At 39.9% G+C, this 21,843-nt stretch overlaps 1 protein-coding gene across 1 annotated transcript in view; it reads left to right on the top strand.

The window, feature by feature from the left end:
- The window catches only part of RNGTT (RNA guanylyltransferase and 5'-phosphatase), a 323,382-nt gene that overhangs the window by 133,096 nt on the left and 168,443 nt on the right, over positions 1–21,843 (top strand). The gene's annotated exons all lie outside the window — the stretch shown is intronic.

A 21,843-nucleotide genomic window follows, 5' to 3' on the forward strand; every position in this document is an offset into this window, starting at 1 on the left:
TTGCAGAGAGCTAGATCAGAAGAGGAGCAGCCACGCTTCAGGGCAGGGCTTTAACCCACTGTGCCACAGTGCCGGCCCCATTTCTTTTCTAATAATGGTTGAGTAGATTACAGAAGTTACTGTTTTGCCACATTCTTCAAAGTCATGTATGCATCTAGTTTTAAAAAAATTTTATAAATGGTCATATTATTATTCACATATTTTGCTAGGTAGGAAATTCAAGTTTTATGTATTTCATCTGACATTTAGATTTATTATCTAGGTATTTCTCTGTTTTTGTTTATTTTCTTATTTTACCAGAAAATACACATTTATAGTTCTCATTTGCCAGAGACTAATAGTTCATAAAGAAAATCATTTATAAGGTTTCTTATTCTTATTCTCATATACAAATATTCTTTGACTCTATCAGTGTTGTATTATTTGTGTCATAGTAAAAGACAAAAATCTCTTGACAGTTTGTGTAACCATTGTGTTGCCTAAACATGAAGATCCATAAACAATAGTTTGTATATATAGGTTTTTAATGATTATGCTTAAAATCTGACTTTTAATGTAATTACAGATACAATGGTGAAACTGCATTTTCGTTTCAAGGCAGATACAAGATAAAATGAGAATATGTCTTCTCATATTTATAGTTTTCAGTTTTGTATTTTCTAATCTATTAGTATGTCATTCATTATTGATGTTGTATATGGCATAATGTAATCTTTCAGTCTCATTCATTTGCCATTTCAGAGAATAATTTAAGCAAATCATAGTAATGCATAATAAGGGAAATTCTTTGCTTTTGGATGGTGAACCTAAAGATTTATTGTCTCAGAGAACTCCTTTTAGGATATTAAATCTTGTTCACCTAAATATGAAGAAATTATTATGTATTTTAAATATTTATTTATTTATTATTATTTTTTTGACAGGCAGAGTGGACAGTGAGAGAGAGAGACAGAGAGAAAGGTCTTCCTTTGCCGTTGGTTCACCCTCCAATGGCCACCACGGCCGGTGCGCTGCAGCCGGCACACCGCGCTGATCCGATGGCAGGAGCCAGGTACTTCTCCTGGTCTCCCATGGGGTGCAGGGCCCAAGCACTTGGGCCATCCTCCACTGCACTCCCTGGCCACAGCAGAGAGCTGGCCTGAAAGAGGGGCAACTGGGACAGAATCCGGCGCCCCGACCGGGACTAGAACCCGGTGTGCCGGTGCCGCAAGGTGGAAGATTAGCCTAGTGAGCCGCGGCGCTGGCCATTTTAAATATTTACATCAAAGATTTATAATTGTAATATTGAGAAATTTCTGTAGTTTTGCCAGTCTTGGTAGTTTAAAATTTTTTGGTTAACTGTCAGGAGATACCTATTAGTAGGTTCAGAAGAAAAAAAATTGGCCTTTAAAATGATTAAGATGTGGATTATTTATCTAAATAATTAGATCAGTTTATCTAGCTGTAGTTATAATTTTTCTACAGGTCAACAAAAGCATAGAATTAGCATGTCACATGACTGTTCAAATTCAACTGAACACCTTTTTAATTTTTTTAAAGATTTATTTACTTATTTGAAAGTCAGAGTTATAGAGAAACAGAACACCTTTTAAAAGGTATGTAACTCTGAAAAATATGTTGTTACTAATGTCTGACCCAGTAGGTGTATTATTTTTTTTTTTACAATTAATTTTATTTGGAGTCAGGCATTGTGGCGCAGTGGGTTAATCCTCTGCCTGCAGCGTTGGCATCCCATGTGGATGCCGATTCTGGTCCTGTCTGCTCCACTTCCGATCCAGCTCTTTGCTATGGATTGGGAAGGCAATAGAAGATGGCCCAAGTCCTTAGGCCCCTGTGCATGGGAGACCTGGAGGAAGACCCTGGCTCCTAGCTTCAGATTGGCTCTGTTCCAGCTGTTGTGGACATTTGGGGAGTGAACCAGCAGGTGGAAGACTTTTCTCCCTGTCTCTCCTTCTCACTGTAACTCTACCTCTCAAATAAATAAATAAAATCTTTTAAGAAAAAGATTTATTTTATTTGAAAGGCAGAGTTAGAGAGAGATCTTCCATCTTTTGGTTCCCTCCCCAGATGGCTGAAACAGTCAGGAAGTGGGTTAGTTCCAAGACAGGATCCAGGAGCTTCTTCTGGGTCTCCACGTGGGTGCAGGAGCCCAAGCACTTGGGCCATCCTCTACTGCTTTCCTAGGTGCATTAGCAGGGAGCCAGATTGGAAGTGGAGCAGCCAGGACCTCAACTGTCACCTATATAAGATGCCAGTGCTTCAGGTGGTGGCTTTACCCACTTTGCCACAGCATTGGCCTTTGTTCATTAGAATTTTATTTTTTTTTAGATTTTTTATTTATTTATTTGACAGGTAGAGTTACAGACAATGAGAGAGAGACAGAGAGAAAGGTCTTTCCTCTGTTGGTTCACTCCCCAAATGGCCTCCACGGCCGATGCTACACCGATCCGAAGCCAGGAGCCAGGTGCTTCCTCCTGATCTCCCACGCTGGTGCAGGGCCCAAGCACCCGGGCCATCCTCCACTGCATTCCCGGGCCACAGCAGAGAGCTGGACCGGAAGAGGAACAACCAGGACCAGAACCCAGTGCCCATATGGGATGCCGGCACCACAGGGGAGGACTAGCCAAGTGAGCCATGGCGCCAGCCCCTGTTCATTAGAATTTTAAAATTAACTACTGTAAGTTCATACTGATAGTCCTGGTTGCATAGTAATTAAGCAAACCTTCTGTTAGTCAGTGTTGGAGGATAGAGGATACTTAGTTCTAGCACATGAGATTAAAAATAATTTTGATAGTACATCTTAATTTTTGAAACAAAAAAAAAATAATCCACTAGTCTCTTCATCACACTTCTGGATGAGTAAATATTTGAAAACCTCAGACTTTCTTTTTATTTCTTTTTATTTATTTCTATTTATTTATTTATTTATTTTTTGATAGGCAGAGTGGACAGTGAGAGAGAGAGACAGAGAGAAAGGTCTTCCTTTGCCGCTGGTTCACCCTCCAATGGCTGCCGCGGCCGGCCTCAGACTTTCTTAAAACCTGCAGTATATGTTTAAGTGTCCCTCCCCCACAGTGGTAAAGATGTTAAATGAAGATAGACTTTGAGATATGGTTGAGAAAATGTAAAGTTTTGGTGTGGATAAGGAAAATCAGGCACAAAAGATATTTTAATTGAGTTCTATTTGTTGGTTATTGAACACATGGCTAGTAATTTTTATGCCCCAAGCAGAGCCAGTCTTATCAAAAATAAAACACAGAAAACATGTCTTATTCTTGAAGGGTTGCAATTAAAATTATAAAATAATTTATAATGTTTCTAGGTAAATTTTTATGGCTCTTTTTCTACTTGCAGTGTAATTTGAAATATATTATAGGATATTTAGTCATAGAATATATAGTCCATGTTGGTCATTTCTAAAAGGGTGTATGTGAAGCATTGAAGAATCTCAGATTCACTGCTTTGATGTGTGGCATCCTCTTGTTGTCTAAGTTATTTGGTACAGTTTTGTTTTTATTCATGAAAATAATTTCAGAAATCAATTCAGTTGAAGCCCTTAAACTCATAGGTTCAAGCAACCTCTCTGACTTGAGATTCTGAAGATACATACATGAAAATAAACTAAATCACTAGTGTGGTTCTAGTGTATAACTGATTCTGCTATCTATCTATCTATCTATCTATCTATCTATCTATCTATCTATCTAAGAAGCATGGTTACAGAGAGAAGAAGAGATAGAGAGAAAGGTCTTCCATATGCTGGTTCACTCCCCAAATGGCCGCAATGGCCGGAGCTGGGCAAGTCTGAAGCTGGGAGCTTCTTCTGGGGCTACCAGGTGGTTGCAGGAGCCCAAGCATTTGGGCCATACTCCACTGCTTTCCCAGGTGCATCATCTGGGAGCTGGTTCTGAAGCGGGGCAGCCAAGGTACAAACTGGTGCCTATATGGGGTGCTGGCGCTGCAGGCAGAGTTGTAACTTACTATTCAGTAACACTGGCCTCTGGTTCTGCATCTTCAAGGAATGAAATTAGAGAAGGCTGTCTGGGAGTTCGATTGTTCTCTTGGAACCAGATTTTCTTTTCTTGTATTCAATAGGATGCTATCAATGGTAAGAACATGGTCTTATTTTATGTATCATTGGAAAAGAGAGACCTCTGCCAATCAAAGTATATGCCATTGTCAGAAATGTTTTATTTTCAATAACATGTGGATTTGATTCAGGGAAATGTGTATTTCCTGATAGAAGGTGGATTTCTATGTTTTCTCTATACTGCCTTGTGAAACTGGTTCCAATAAACCAGATATGTGAATAAGTTAGAATGGTTAGACCGAAATCATCATCAGTTTGGTTGTTTTTGGTCATTGTGTTTTTAATCTTGCCTTAGTTGAACCCGAGTAAAGGATGAGAAGGATGATAGTGGAAAATTTAAACAGTGTTTATATGAACACATGAAATTTGGCAACCATAAATATCATATACTTAGGCAATATTTAAAAACAATCCTCATAATGATATCAATAGTGCATATAGCCAGTGGTTGCTGCAATGCAAGTAGTGAACTATTGTATTAATAGATCAATCGAGAACAATGGAAGAAGCATCATTACCATTTCCTAACAAACTGGGGTTGCTAACACAAAGCAAAGATAAGATTTGCATATATTTAAATAGAGATTTAAAAATGTACATATGAGGGTCTTCAGAAACTTCATGGAAAATGCATATTATGAAAAACTAAGCATGGAATTCAAAATTTTTGCACTAAAATTAAACATATCTTTTGTCTACATTTTCATGAACATTTTGAAGTATCTGTATAGATTTCAAATATATATAAACATGCAGAACTGTAAAACAGGCTGTTTTCAGAATCTAACATATACATAACAACATAGTATACATAACAACATAGTCTATTCACAAGCAGAATTGAGAAACAGACTGTTAGTGTTTCTTTTTTTAAGCCAATGGTTGGTGAGACTGCTGTCTTTTTATTTTTAAAGATTTATTTTATTTTGGGGCCATCGTTGTGGCAAAGTGGGCAAAGCCACTTCTTGCATTGCTGGCATCCCATATGGGCACTGATTCAAGTCCCAGCTGCTCAACTTCCGATCCAGCTCTCTGCTATGGCCTGGAAAAAGCAGCAGATCATGGACCAAGTACTTGGGCCCCTGCACCCTCGTGAGAGACTTGGACGAAGCTCCTGGCTCCTGGATTTGGATTGGTGCAGCTCCAGCCCTTGCGGCCAATTGGGGAGTGAACCAGTGGATGGAAGACCTCTCTCTCTCTCTCTCTCTCTTTGTCTCTCTCTTCTGCCTCTCCTTCTCTCTCTGTGTAATTTGACTTTCAAATAAATAAATAAATCTTGGGCCTGCACTGTGGCTCACTTGGTTAATCCTCTGCCTGCGGTGCTGGCATCCCATATGCGTGCTGGGTTCTAGTCCTGGTTGCTCTTCTTCCAGTCCAGCTCTCTGCTGTGGCCCGGGAAGGCAGTGGAGGATGGCCCAAGTGCTTGGGCCCCTGCACCTGCATGGGAGACTAGGAAGAAACACCTGGCTCCTGGCTTTGGATCGCCGTTGCTCCAGCCGTAGTGGCTATTTGGAGGGTGAACCAATGGAAGGAAGACCTTTCTCTCTGTCTCTGTCTGTCTCTGTCTCTCTCTCTCTCTTTCTCTCACTGTCTAACTCTATCTGTCAAATTAAAAAAAAAATCTTAAAAAATTATTTTGTTTATTTTCAATACAAAGTTACAGAGAGAGGTAGAGCCAGAGAAAAAGAAAGGTCTTCCATCCATTGGTTCACTCCCCAGATGGCTGCAGTGGCCTGAGCTGAGCTGATCAGAATCCAGGATCCAGGAGCTTTATTCGGGTATCTCACATGTTTAAGTCCTTTGCCCATTTCTTAACTGGGTTTTTTGTTTTGTCATTGGGTCTCTTGGTCACTTTATATATTCCAGTTATTAATTCTTTGTCAATTGCATAGTTTGCAAATAATTTCTCCCATTCTGTCAGTTGCCTCTTCATGTTCCTGAGTGTTTCTTTTGCAGTGTAGAAGCTTCTCAGTTTGATGTAATCCCATTTGTCAATTTTGCCTTTGATTGCTTGTGCCTCTGGGTTCTTCTAAGACATTTTGCCTATGCCAGTGTCTTGCAGGGTTTCACCAATAATCTGTAAAAATTTTGTTATTGGGTCTTAGATTTAGGTTTGTATTCCATTTTGAGTGGATTATTGTGTAAAGTGTAAGGTAGGTGTCTTGCTTCAAACTTACGCATGTGGAGATCCAGTTTTCCCAGAACCATTTGTTGAAGAGACTGTCCTTGCTCCAAGGATTGATTTTAAAAATTGGTTGTAGATGTGTGTTTTGATTTCTGGCATTTCTATTCTGTTCCACTGGTCTACCCATCTGTTTTTGTACCAGTACCAGGCTGTTTTGATTATAACTGCCCTGTTGTACATCTTGAAATCTGGTATTATGATGCTTCCAGCTTTGTTTTTGTTGTGTAAGATTGCTTTAGCTATTTGAGGTCTCCTGTGTGTCCATGTGAATTTCAGCATCAGTTTTTCTAGGTCTGAGAAGCCTGTCTTTGGTATTTTGATTAGTATCATATTGAATCTGTAAATTGCTTTTGGAAGAATGGACATTTTGATGATATTGATTCTTCCAATCCATGAACATGGAAGATTTTTTTCCATTTTTTTGTATCTTCTATTTCTTTCTTTAATGTTTTGTAATTCTCATCATAGAGATCTTTGAAATCCTTGGTTAAATTTATTCCAAGGTATTTGAATTTTTTAAAATTTATTTATTATTTACTTGAAAGTCAGAATTACGCAGAGAGAAGGAGAGGCAGAGAGAGAAAGAGAAGGACTTCCATCTGCTGGTTCACTCTCCAGTTGGTCACAATGTCTGGAGCTGTGCTGATCTGAAGCCAGGAGCCTCCTCCGGATTTCGCAGATGGGTGCAGGGGCCCAAGGACTTGGGCCCTCTTCCAGTGCTTTCTCAGGCCATAGCAGAGAGCTGGATCAGAAGAGGAGCAGCTATGACTAGAACCAGCACCCATTTGGGATGCTGGCACTGTAGGTGGCAGTTTTACCTGCTATGCCACAGTGCTGGTCCCAGTATTTGATTTTTTTTTTTTGTAGGTATTGTTAATGGGATTGATCTTAGAGGTTCTTTCTCAGCTGTGTCATTGTCTATGTATATAAAGGCTGTTGATATTTGTGTGTTAATTTTACATCTTGCCACTTAAACTTGTCTGTGAGTTCCAGTAGACACTTAGTGGAGTCTTTTGGATCCTCTCTATATAGAATCATGTCATCTGCAAATAGGAATAGTTTGACTTCCTCCTTCTCAATTTGTATCCCTTTGATTTCTTTTTCTTGCCTAATGACTGGCTAAAATTTCCCAGACTATATTGAAAAGCAATGGTGAGAATGGGTATCCTTGTCTGGTTCTGGATTTTAGTGGGAATGCTTCCAACTTTTCTCTATTCAGTAGGTTGTTTGCCATGGGTTTTTAATAAATTGCATTGATTGTGTTTAGGAATGTTTCTTCTATATACAATTTGCTTGAAGTTTTCATTATGAAAGGATGTTGTATTTTATCAAATGCTTTCTCTGCCTCTGTTGAGATAACCGTATGGTTTTTGTTCTTCAGTTTTTTAATGTAATGTATCACATTGATTTATTTGTGAATGTTGAACTATCCCTGTATACGAGGGATAAATCTCACATGGTCCAGGTGAATCTTTCTGTGTGTTGTTGGATTCTATTGGCTAGTATTTTGTTGAGGATTTTTACATCTGTGTCCATCAAGGAAATTGTTCTGTAGTTCTCTTTCTTTGTAGTATCTTTTTCAGGTTTAGGAATTAAGGAGTTTGGGAGGATTCCCTCCCTTTCAGTTGTTCTGAATAGCTTTTGAGGAATTGGAGGTAGTCCTTATTTAAATGTCTGGTAGAAATCAGCATTGAAACCATCTGGTCCTGGACTTTTCTTTGTTGAGAAGGTCTTTATTTCTGATTCAATTTCTGTCTTGGTTATTGGTCTGTTTAGGTTTTCTTTGTCTTCAAGGTTCAATTTAGGTAGGTTGCAAGAATTTATCCATTTTTTCTAGGTTTCCCATTCCAAAAAACCAGCTCTTCATCTTGCCGATCGTCTGTATTTTTTTGGTTTCTATTTTGTTGATATCTTCTCTAATTTTAATTATCTTTTCATCTACTAGTTTTGGATTTATTTTGCTGTCGTTTTTCTAGGTCCTTGAGATGCAGTGATAGCTCATTTATTTGGTGCCTTTCCAATTTCTTGATGTAGTCACCAATTGCTATAAATTTTTCCCTTAACACTGCTTTTGCTGTATCCCATAATTTCTTTTTTTAAAAATATATTTATTTCAATGTCAGAGTTACACAAAGAGAGGAGAGAGGAGAGAGGAGAGAGGAGAGAGGAGAAAGAGAGAGAGAGAGAGAGAGAGAGAGGAAGAGGAAGAGGGAGAGAGGGAGAAGGAGAGAGGTCTTCCATCCGCTGGTTCACTCCTCAATTGGCTGCAATGGCCAGAGCTGTGCTGATCTGAAGCCTGGAGCCAGGAGCTTCTTCCAGGTCTCCTATGCCAGTGCATGGGCCCAAGTACTTGGTCCATCTTCTGCTGTTTTTCCAGGCTATAACGGAGAGCTGGATTGGAAATGGAGCAGCTGGGATTCGAACCGCCACCCATATGGGAAGCTGGCCCTGCAGGTGGCAACTTTACCTGCTATGCCACAGCGCTGGCCTTGTATCCCATAAGTTTTGATATGTTGTATTGTCGTCTCTATTTGTTTCAAGAAATTTTTTGATTTGTCTGATTTATTCTATGACCCACTGTTCATTCAGGAGCATGTTTCTTAGACTCCATGTGTTTTCATATATTCTAGGGATTCTTTCGTTGTTGATTTCCAGATTCATTGCATTGTTGTCTGGGAATATGCAATGTTTGATTTTGATAATTTTGAATTTGCTGCTACTTGCTTTATGGCTTAGCATGTGGTCTATCCTAGAGAAAGTTGCATCCACTGATGAGAATGTGTATTCTGCATCTGTGGGATTAAAAATTCTGAAGATATTGATTAGGTCCATTTGATCTGTAGTGTTGATTCACTCTGTTGTTTCCTTGCTGGTTTTCTACCCTGTAGATCTGTACATTGCAGAAAGTGGAGTATTTAAGTACCCTGAACCTATTGAATGGGAGTCTGTGTGTCACTTTAGATCCATTAACATTTCTTTTAAATAGCCATGAGTCCTGTAATTAGGTACATATATGTTTATAATAATCACATCTTCCTGTTAAATTGATCCATTAATCATTAAATAGTGCCCTTCTTTGTCTCTCTTAACAATTTTTGTGTTAACATCTATTTTGTCTGATACAAGTATGGGACACCAGCTCTTTTTTGGTTTCTGTTAGCATGGAATATCTTTTTCCATCCTTTTTGCCATTTTTCCATCAATATTCCGATTGTTTACTTTGGATTTCCTTTGTACTTTTACTGGGATATTTTGTGCCTTCAACTTCTTTGATAGTGATGACCATGTTTCTGTGTTTCTATGTGAAGCACATCCTTATGCATCATTTTTAAGGTGACAAGTTGTTTGAATTTCTGTTATGGAAGGTTTTTATTTCACCTTCATTCATAAATGAGAGCTTTGCAGGATACAGTATTCTGGGTTGACAGTTTTTTTCTCTTAAGACTTGGAATGTATCTCACTATTCTCTTCCAGCATGTAGGATTTCTAATGAAATCAGAATGAGTCAGCTATGAGTTTAATTGGAGATATTGTAATTGGAGATCCTATAAATAATCTGGTATTTCTCTTGTGCATATTTTAGAATCCTTCTTTTTAATATTTACTGTGGAGAGAGAGTTTGACCACAATGTGTCATGGTGAAGTTCTTTTCTTATCATGTCTATTAGTTCTATGTGCTTCCTGTATTTGGACATCCCTTTCTTTCTCCAAATTAAGAAAGTTTTCTGTGATTATTTAAACGACCTTCTAATCCATTCTCTGTTTCCCCGCCTTTAGGAAGTTCTTGGACCTGTATGTTGGGTTGTTTGCTAATATCCCATAAGTCTCCAACACTTTTTTTTTTTAAAGATTTTATTTATTTATTCGAGAGGTAGAGTTACAGAGAGTGGGAGGGAGAGACAGAGAGAAAGGTCTTCCTTCCGCTGGTTCACTTCTCAAATGGCTGCAATGGCTGAAGCTGCACTGATCCAAAGCCAGGAGCCAGATGCTTCCTCCAGGTCTCCCACATGGGTGCAGGGGCCCAAGGACTTGGGCCATCTTGTACTGCTTTCCCAGGCCATAGCAGAGAGTTGGATTGGGAGAGGAGCTGCCAGGACTAGAACCGGCACCAATGTGGGATGCTGGCACCACAGTCGGAGGATTAAACTACTGTGCCACTGTGCCAGCCCTGTTTTTTCAGTTTTTAGTTTCTTTTTTTTGGGGGGGGGGGGTGGATGGGTCAGACTGTAAAATTTCCAGAGATTCGTCTTCCAACTTGGATATTCTTTCTCCTTCCTCACCAAGCCTGTTGTTATGTCTTTCTGCCACATTTTTTATTTGTTCCGTGGAATTCTTCATTTCTAGCATTTCATTTTGATTTCTCTTTAAAGTGAATTTCATTGGCAGATTTTTAATTTATGTATTATTGGATTTCTTTAGTTCGTGGATATGCTTCTGTTTACTTCTAAGTAGTCCTACAGTCAATGTTTTAAATTTTTTTTCTGAGATTTCTTTAGTCTCTTCATTTTCAGATTCTAGTATTGAAGTGTTGTGTTCTTTTGGGGTCATCCTGTTGTCTTCCTTATTTTTTGTTTCTTGAATTGCTGTTTTTGTTATTAGGCATTTGTGGAGATACTTTTTTTTTTCTCCTCTGTGATGACTTTTATCTTTGGACTATGCCTCTGTGGCTTAGTGAGTGTCTGCTTTTTTAGTGAATACCCGGAGAAATGAGATGTGTGCTGGGTGTGGTGTGGGAGCTGTGATCATTGCTCCATGGTGAGGGGAGTGTCCAATCTGACACCCAAGTTGCTTGTGCCACATCTCTCTCTCTCTCTTTTTTTTTTTTAATTTGTGGGGAGGTTTGTGCTGTTTTTTTGTGTAGTATTATGCTTACCCCCTCTCCTCAGAGGAGGCCATTGCCTGGGTGCTAGATCAATGATATAATATTCATTTGCACTGCCACCAGAAACACACAAAGGATCCGTGTAGTACTCGGTTTGAGCTTGGATCCCGTAGCAGTGTCCCTCTCCAGGGAATCCATTAGTTCTGAATGTGTGGAGCCACCCACAGTGGCTGCCCAAAGTCACAGCCACACCCTATGCCCTTCCATGCAGTGTTTTCACAGTCATGGCATATAAGCCTCCCACAGTCACAGTCACCCAGTCCCTTGTCAGTTTTCCCAGCCAGACTTGGCATCTCCTCTCAGCTGGTTCTTGTGTGCATGACCATGAAAGGGAGCAGCTGTTACATATGTCTAAAATGGCCGACTTGTTTTTAAAGTGAAAGAGTTACACAGAGAGAGGAAAAGCAGAGAGAAAGCGAGGTTTTCCATCTGATGGTTCACTCCCCAATTGGCCGAAATGGCTGGAGCTGCGCCAATCCAAAGCCAGGAGCCAGGAGCTTCTTCCAGGTCTCCCATGTGGATGCAGGGGCCCAAGGATGCGCCATCTTCTACTGCTTTCCCAGGCCATGGCAGAGAGCTGGATTGGAAGTGGAACAGCTGGGTCTCGAACCAGCGCCCATTTGGGATGCTGGCGCTTCAGGCCAGGCCGTTAACCCGCTGCGCCATAGTGCTGGTCCCCCACTCCATATACCTTTTATTTCCTTTCCTTGCCTTACTGTATTAGCTAGGACTTCCCATACAGTGTTGAAAAGGAGTGTCCCGAGCAGACATCCTTGCTTTGTTTCTGATCTTAGTGAGCAAACTTCTGATTATTTTTTTTATTTGGCCTTTCATAGTAGCCAAACTTGATGGGCTGGGTGAGTTGCCAACTTTCTTTAGTTTAGTTTTTTTTTTTTTTTTTTTTGACAGAGTGGACAGTGAGAGAGAGAGAGAGAGACACAGAGAAGAAGGTCTTCCTTTGCCGTTGGTTCACCCTCCAATGGCCGCCACGGGTGGCGCGCTGCGGCCGGCGCACCGCGCTGATCCGAAGCCAGGAGCCAGGTGCTTCTCCTGGTCTCCCATGGGGTGCAGGGCCCAAGCACTTGGGCCATCCTCCACTGCACTCCCGGGCCACAGCAGAGAGCTGGCCTGGAAGAGGGGCAACCGTGACAGAATCCGGCGCCCTGCTGGGACTAGAACCTGGGATGCCGGCGCCACTAGGCAGAGGATTAGCCTGTTGAGCCATGGCGCCGGCCCTTTAGTTTAGTTTTTTAGAAAATATTTATTTATTTATTTATTTAAGAGGCAGAATTAGAAAGAGAGGGAGAGAGAGACGTCTTCCCTCTGCTGGCCATCCTCTGGTGCTTTCCCAGGCCATTAGCAGGGAGCTGGATCAGAAGTGGAGCAGCTGGGACTCGAACTGGAACCCATATGGGATGCTGGCACTGCAGGTGGAGGCTTAACCCTCTACGCTATGGTGCTGGCCCCAACTTTCTTTAGTTTTGCTTTCTTTATTTAACAGTGTGGATCCACTGGCCTCAGATCACTCTATATCATCATCACCAACATTCTACTTATAACATTATTCACTGGATAATTGGTAGAATTCTATAGGTCTTTTTGTTAAAAATGACAAGTTCAACACCAAGAATGCATCATTCATGTGGCTTGTGAGGACTTAAATTCTTCATACTTTAATCCATGAGCTCTACCTTGTCTTCTTTATTGCTGTCTGTTAGTATAATAAACTGTTAGTATTTGAAAGCTGCTGCTTTATTTTTTTTGAAACCTCCTTCTTAATGTCCTCTTTCCTGTAGTTCATTTGAGATGGTAAGAAGTCCCTTATATTACCTCCTTCTAAGAAATATAAAACAAGTTATGTAATTTTGGGTATTCTTAAAAGGTTACAAAAAACACTATTCTTGGTATAAAATAATTTGTTTTACTTCTGATTCTCGTCAGTGTTGTAGTAACTGCATTTAAGATTTAGACTCTTCTAATAATTTGCTATGTTTATTGAATTATGTGCTAGAAGAAATGATGAAATTGATAGAAGATGTTAATGGAATAATGTTATTATCTTTATTGAAACTGATGTATATACAGTTTTAACCATTTTAACAGAAGTCTACATTTTTTCTAGTCACTAAGAATCTGAGAAAGAAAAAGAAATGTAATGGCTACATAAATGGGTTTGGAGATCTAAGTATAGTTCTATGTAGAAAGAAATAATTATTAAATTTAAAAAAAATCGTATTTATTATTGACTTCAGGGTGAGATTATCTTATTACAATTACTTTCAATATGTATTATACCAAAATTATTTTTCCTCTGTTGATTATTGTTTCTGTAGCACAATGACAAAACTTCTTAAACTGCATTTTCTCTCTTATAATGAATTAGTAACTTATTCCATAGCCTTATTTTATGAGTAAATGAGCATTCATGTTTAGGCTGACTCAAGTTAAATTATGCTCCTGGTTTAACCTGATTTCTTAAGATTATGTTCACAATCCTCTGACTTTTAAAAAATGGTATTTTACCTGGCTATGTTAGATAATTGAAGAATACTTAGGAACAATTATACATGATACCTAACTCATAGAAATTACATATTGGTAAAAGAAATTAAACTGTTAAATGTTGCATCATCCAACATCTGTACAGATAGAATGATGTAAAAGTGACAGGAAATAGATTTAGGTGGTAAGGGAGGTGGTAAGGGGTGGCATAAATTAATTGTTGTTTACGTTCAGAATTTGAAATAGTACCTGAAGGATATAGGGCTAAGCTTACTGCTTAGTTTGAGAAGAGATGTAATATGTTAAGTGTATATATAACTGCCCCTTATTTTTGATTGGGTGACCAGAAATTCTGACCAAATTGTAAAAGATCCAAGAATGTAGCTTTTTGTCCTATATGATATATATGAGGTAGGATAGCTGTGTTTGCTTAGTCCAGTTGTATGCTATGAGGAGGTTCAGAATACTGTATACCTTGCTGTTTGCTATCTGAAGAAAAGAGGTGTGTTTGTCTCTTTGTCTTTGTTTTCCTTTTTTATTTCATTTTTCTCTTCCTCCTTCTCCTCCCCCTCCTCCTCCTCCTTTTTTGCCTTTTCTTCTTTTAAAGACAGTCATTAATATGTTTGATTCCTTTTAGGTCTATTAGACCAGAGCTGTTTGCTACTTCTGTTCTAGAATGCCCAGGGTGCCACCCCTGTCTTTCTGTGGGGGGAGGGTGGGGAGTGCTTCAGTACTGGTTTTAGCCACTGGCTAGATTTTAAGATTTGAGTTCAAAGTTCCATTTGAGATTTATAGGTGAATATTTTTAAATCTCCTTGTTATTGTTTGGAAATAATGAGATTCTCCCCTGACCTGTGTGCTACCTGCACCCATCCTACTCCCTTCCTTCTAGACTGAGTACATCCAGACAAATACAACATTGAAATTTATGTATTCACATACTCAAACGTAGGTCACCTTTTGTAAATTTGGGTGTACTGTAAGTCAGTGTTTTATCTAGACATAGTTAGAATAGATTTTATTACTGATTTTAGGAGGCTCATAAAAATGTTTTTGAATGATAATTTCAAGTAGAAGCGTGAATGACTCATACTTTTATACTGTTAAGAACAAGAGAGTGATAAATCTAGAATGACATTGTTACTGGTGCATTGCCTTTTGAATACCTAAAACATACTTTGCCTTATGTTATCTCTGAAGCCTAACTAGTTTATGTCAAATACTACATCAGATGTTATGGCTTTCTTCTACTAGTTTTATCCTTTCTCCTCATTTAAAAAGCTTTTCATTTCTTTCCATATTCTTCTACTTTGCCTTTTTTTTTTTTTTTTTTTTTTTTTTGCATGTCCTTGGGATTCCTTTTCTTAGCCTAAGGGTGCTGAGTGCAATGGATGCTCACATCTTCTGTATATACTTATGTACCACCCATGAGAACAACAATGTGACTCAATGGGAAGAGGCCCTTCTGGGAGAAAATGTCCATACAGATGTAGGGAAGAGAGCTAATAACAACTGAAACTTGGACATAGCAATCTCATGACAGTACAATTAATGAAAGCAAATGTTATTTTAAAAAATTTATTTATTTGAAAGGCAAAGTGATAGAATGGGGGGTGGAGAGAGAGAGAGAGAGACAGACAGACAGAGAATCAATCTTCCATCTACTGATTCACTCCCCAAATGGCTTCAATGGCCAGGACTGGGCCAGGCTGAAGCCAGAAGCCAGGAGCTCCATCTAGGTCTCCCAAGTGGGTGGCAGGAACAAAAGGCCTTGGGTCATCTGCTGCTGCCTTTCCAAGCACATCAGCAGGGAGCTCTGACATGGAATGCTGTTGTTGCAAGCGCTGGTTTGAACCACTGTGCCACAGCGTCTGTCCTGAAAGCAAGTATTTTTAAACATGTTATTTAAAATTTCAGTGAACTGTATAGCTGACTTATTGCATTAAATTTTTGCTAAATACTTAACTTTAAGTACAGGAAATAAAAGCACTGCAATGGAGGCATACATACTTTGCTATTTTGTTTGTGAAATGTTTTATACCACCTTCTAGGTAAAAATCTTAGGTCTTTTTTTTTAATAGGATTTCACACTGTGTCCTAGTTTGAAATGAGGAAGTGTTATATGCCTTTTATGTTGTGGAAAGAAAAGTTTATATCTTGGAAATCTCACTTTTATTTTCCTGTTACTTTTTTGGCTGCAAAACATGTTTCTTTTACAACTACATGGCATTTGGTATCCCAGTGTGGGTTGTCCTCATCCGGAGATACTCAGTGTCTGTTACTACTAAGCGAAAGGGCTCATCTGTGGTGGCTAACTGGGCCACTGCCCTCATTAGCTAAGAGGGCAACTGTGGCATGGGTCTGCAGTCTGCCACTTCCTGAACAGCCTCTTGGCAATACGGGCCCATTGGGGAAGCCATAAGCTTTCCTGTTGATGGGCATAACTTTGAGGACAGCCTAAATTTTATCATCTAGTGAAATTCAATGACAGAAACGAAATTGGATTAGGTGTAGGCCAACTGTGTAGTCCCCATAAAGACTGTCCTCACTTCAGACAGCAGCCTCAAGCTTGGGAGTCCCTAGAACCACCTTCATTTCTGAGCTGCTGGCTACAAATTCTGGGATCCCCGATAACTCCCTCAGGTATGAATGATAATCTACTAGAATGACTCACAGATTGTGGGGAAGTGTTCTACTTAAGATTGCAATTTTATTATAATGGAAAGGATGCAAATTAAAACCGGCCAAAGGAGAGATACATGGGACCACATCTGGGAGGAACCAAAACATTGAAGTTTCTGGTTGTTTTTTCCTGCCGGAGTCATGGGTAAAGTTGCCTCTTTTTTTTTTTTTTAATTTTTTAAACTTTTTAAAAAGATTTTATTTATTTATTTGACAGGTAGAGTTAGAGACAGTGAGAGAGAGAGAGAGAGAGAGGTCATCCATCTACTGGTTCACTCCCCCAAAAGGCCACAATGGTTGGATCTGGGCCGATACAAAGCCAGGATCCAGGAGCTTCTTCCAGTTTTCCCATGTGGGTGGAGGGGTCCAAAGACTTGGGCCATCTTCTACTGCTTTCCCAGGCCATCAGCAGGGAGCTGGATCAGAAGTGGAGCAGCCGGGACTTGAATGGGCACCTATATGAGATGCTGGTGCCACAGGCAGATGCTTAACATACCATGCCACATTGCCGGCCCCCACATTGCCTCTTAACTGTAATAGCTGAGGATACTCAGAGGTATTGCCAACCAGGAAAGCTCACCCAACCCTTTGGTGTCGTCTTCTGGGCTGTGGTTATAAGCTGCTTGCATGTTTGGCCTTTAGTCTTCATCCCTTCCTAGGAGTTTAGGCAGTTCATTCATTCTATGTTTCTCTGGAGGTTAGAATTAGTAAAAAATATTCCCAAACCCCCATCCTAAATCACATTGTCACAGACTTTTCAGTGGCCAAACCCGCCAGGCAGAGGTACTCCTATTAGGCAGAATATTTCACAATTTCAGAGTTCAACTGCCAGACCTATCTTTAGTAAAAACACTAAGGTTGGATGCATTTTTAAAAAATTATTTCTTAAAAAATTTTAAAAAATTACTTGAGGAGCCAGTGTTGTTGGCTCAGTGGCTTAGGCCACTGCTTGAAATGTCAGCATCCCATATTGGAGCACTGATGAGTTCCAAGTGCTTTGCTTCTGATCCAGCTCCCTGATGTACCTGGGAAGGCAGCGAAAGATGGCCCAAGTACTTGGGCCTCTGCCACCCTTATGGTAGACCAGGATGGAGTTCCTTGATCATGGCTTTGGCCTGGCCTGGACCTGGCTGTTGTGGCCATTTAGGGAATGAACCAGCAGAGGGAAGATTGATCTCTCTCTTTCTCTTCCTGTCTCTTTGATGCTCCACCTGTCCACCTGCCTGCCTGGCTTGCTTGCTTCCTTTTTAAATTGCATTCCCCAGATATCCACCACTGACAGTGACCCAAATACTTGAGTACTGCTGCCTCCCTGGGTGCATTTTAGCAGGAAGCTAGAATCCAGATCGCAGTGTGAACAAAAACGCACACACACTGCAGTATGGAATGCTGGTTTCCCAACCAGTGCCTTAGCTGCTAGGCCAAGCATCTGCCCTTGTGTACTTTTAGGTGAGGATGTCCTGTCCAGTCACTAGAGCCTATTGTCATATTTCTAGTCCAGTTGAGATTTGTGAGCTGGCACCTACAGGCATTTGAGTTTGGGACCTTCATGTTAGACCCTGCCAGAATGATGTTGACCTGTATTGAGTGAGAAGAATGGCTTTTGTGGAGTGATTATTTATAGATTATGTAGGGCACAGAAGTAGTGAATATACTTAACCTGAACAAAAGTTAGATTTTGGGACTAAAAACTGATAAAGACTAATATCTGCCTGAGTGCAAAATTCTATTTTTGGGGAGGGGGATTGTTAAAACTAAACCTTAGGGGAGTTATGAAAGCACATAAAAGAGGTCAGCAGGTAGAAATTACTATATTGAGCATACTCAGGCAATCAGTTGAGGAGACATGGTAATATCTACTTGGAAAATAGCTCTTGTGAGTAGACTAGATCAAGACTGAATGATAGAGATATTCTTTTTATTCTTTATTTAGCTTTCCTTGGCATATTTTCTAAATAATAATGAATTGATAATGCTAACTTATATTTCTAATAACATTACACTTTCATTTTCTTCTTCACTGTAGTCTTAAGATAGTCTGATCATTTTGCTTATTTCTAAAAAGACTCCTATGCTTTGTAACTTTATGGTTTCTATTTTGTTTCTCATGTTTCTAGTTTTAAGCCTTTTTGAATTATCTTTCTTTAGTATGTATTTGTAATTATTTGGTTTCCAATTAGAACATTTAAATACCAATTCAGTCAGTCATCTGGTAGTATAACTTTCCTCAGTTCTTCCAGTCTTTGGTCTATGGAAAGTTACTTGCTTTTTGTAGGACATTTCATTTGGAAGTAAAATCTTATGAAAAACTATCATGCTTTACTAAAAATGATTTGATGTATTAGGTCTACTGTTTTACATTTCACCCAACTAGCTTATAATTTACCTAGAGGGGAAATAATCAATAAAATTATAATGTGAAAAAGGAATATGTCATAGTTTAGGATAGTTTGCTACATAACATACCTTGAGTTTTCTCCAAAGTTTGGAAGTTAAATGTTTCTAAATTATTTGTTAGAAGTGTTTTAAAAACCTCTTGAGTAATTTCAGTAGAACTGTGTTTCAAAAAAGATTGCCAGGGATAGTGGCTAATCACACCATTGTATTAGATATGTACCACATTTTCTGTATCCATTCATCCATTAGTGGACCCCTAGCTTAGCTCTAGGTATTGGCTATTTTGAATAGTGCTGCAGTGAACGTAGTAGAGCAAGAGTCTCTTTTATGTGCTGCTCTTACTTCCCTCAGTTATATACCCAAAGTGGGATAGCCAGATCATATAATAGAGGGACCTCTGTATTCCCTAGCTGCTACACTCACTTGTCCTGCATCAGTAGTGTATCAGAGTTTCATTTTCACCACATCCCTGGTAGCAGTTGTCTCTCTTTCTCTATCTCTCTGCTTCTCAAAAAAACCCTCCCAAATAAACAATCAACAACTACTTTATCAGAATAATGAGATATTATGCCTGTAACTCTGCTTTTTAGTAGCGATGGTATTGAAAAGATGGTACTTTTTAAAAAAAATTTATTTATTTATTTGAAAGTCAGAGTTACAGAGGGGCAGAGCCAGAGAGAGAGAGAGGTCTTCTATCTGCTGATTCACTTCCCAGATAACCACAATAGCTGGAGCTGTGTGGATCTGAAGCCAGGAGCCAGGAGCTTCTTCCGGGTCTCCCACATGGGTGCAGAGGCCTAAGGACTTGGGCCATCTTCTACTGCTTTCCTAGGCCATAGCAGAGAGCTGGATGGGAAGTGGAGTAGCTGGGATGGTGCCCATGTGGGGTGCCGGCACTGTGGGTGGCGGCTTTTACCCACTATGCCACATTGCTGGCCCGGGTACATTGCTTTTTATAGTGTGCATCTTTGCAAGGAAATTTTCTGCATGAAAAAGAAAAAAATATTAAAAAATTCTCTGAAAAGTTTTGGAAAATACTTTTTTTTGAGGGGGGGTGAGGGCTGGAGACTATTATCCCCTTGTTTGAGCTACTTAGTCATTGCACATTCTTGTCTCCAAGCACATTTCTTTGCTATCTCCTTTTTGTATATCTTTATTTTTTTATTTTATTATTTATTTGAAAAGCAGTTACAGAGAGTCAGAGACAGAGAGACAGTTAGAGAAGTCTTCCGTTGTATGATTCACTCCCCAAATGACTGCAACGGCCAGAGCTGCATCTATTCAAAACCAGGAGCCAGGAACTTCTTCTGGGTCTCCCACATAGGTGCAGGGGCCCAGGGACTTGGGCCAATTTCTGCTGATTTCCCAGGCCATAGTTGAGAGCTAGATTGGAAGTAGAGCAGCTAAGACTCAAACTGGTGCCCATATGAGATGCTGACACTGCAGCCAGTGGCTTTATCCTCTATGCCATAGGACTGACCCCTGTATATCTGTATTTAAAAAAAAATATTTATTTATTTTAAAGAGTTACTGAGGGAGAGGCAGAGACAGAGAGAAATCTTCCATTAGCTGCTTACTCTCCAGATGGTTGCAACGGCTAGGGCCAGGTCAGGCTGAAGCCCGGGGCCAGGAGCTTCATCCAGGTCTCCCACGTGGGTGAAGGGGCTCAAACACTTGGGTCATCTTTCGCTGCTTTTCCCAGGGCATTAGCAGGGAGCTGTGTTGGAGATGGAGCAGTTGGGACACAAACAGGCATCTATATGGGTTGCAGGTGGTGACTTTACCCATTGCGTCACAATGCCAGCCCTATATCTTTATTTTTTTATTCCCTTTATTTATTACTTTTCACAGTTTCTCTACCTTCATTTTGTGTTTGGCCTCTAAATTTTATACCGGCTTAGCTGTGCGTTTAAAAATATTTTTTCCATCAGTGACATTGTGGAATAGTGGACAAAGCTGCTGCCTGTGATGTCAGCATTCCATAGGAACACTGGTTCATGTCCTGGCTGCTCCACTTTTGATCCAGCTCCCTGTTAATGACCTGGGAAATCAGCAGAAGATGGCCCAGGTGTCTGGGCCCTGCCACCCATGGGAAAGACTTGGATGAAGCTCCTGGCTTCATCCTGGCCACCCTTGGCCATTGTAGCCATCTGGGGAGTAAACTAGCAAGTGGAAGGTCTCCTTCTCTCTGTCTGTCCTTCTCTTTCTGGAACTTATTCTGGGTCTCCCATGTGGGTGCAGATGCCCAAGTACTTGGACCATCTTCTGCTACTTTCCCAGCCACATTAGTTGGGAGCTGGATCAGAAGTGGAGCAGCCAGGACTCAAAATGGCACCCATTTGGGATGCTGTCACTGCAGGTGGCAGATTTACTGGTGAGGACATAGTGCTGGCCCCAACAAATACTTTTTAAAATGATCAGTATCACTCTCAACTATGGAAATGCAAAGTAAAACCACAATGAGATGTCATCTCACTTGAGGTAGAATGATCATTAACAAAAAGTCAAAAATATAGAGAAAAGGGAACCCTCATACACTGTTGGATGAAATACAGCCATTATGAGGTATAGAGGTTCTTCATACATCTAAAAATAAATTGACCATTTGATCCATTTGTTTCACTTTGGGCATATAGCAGAAAGAAATGAGAGAGATACCTGCACTCCTTTGTCCATTGCATCACTGTTCCTATTAGTCAATACGTAGGATCAACCTAGGTGTCCATTAATGGTTGAATGATAAAGAAAATGTGGTGTATACCAATGAAATATTACTCAGTTTTAAAACTGTGTGAATTCCTGACATTTGGCAGCAAGATGAATAGAACTGGAGATCATTATGTTAAGTGAATTAAACCAGAAAGATATAGTCAGTCCGCATTTATAATGATGATTACTAGAGGCTGGGAAGGTATGGGAAGGATATGTTGATTATCTTTTCATCACTGGAACAGTTTTACACAATAGACAGTAAGGAATAGACAGTAAGGAACTTAGGAAGGAGGGGAGGAAGTTTATTTTGGAGGGTCACAATCCCAAGCTCATTGGGCCCGATGTTTTGGCGTTTGATGATAGCAGAAAGTATGTGAAAGGAGGATCACATAG

This window comes from Oryctolagus cuniculus, chromosome 5 (genome assembly GCF_964237555.1).
Source record: "Oryctolagus cuniculus chromosome 5, mOryCun1.1, whole genome shotgun sequence".
Lineage (NCBI taxonomy): Eukaryota > Metazoa > Chordata > Mammalia > Lagomorpha > Leporidae > Oryctolagus > Oryctolagus cuniculus.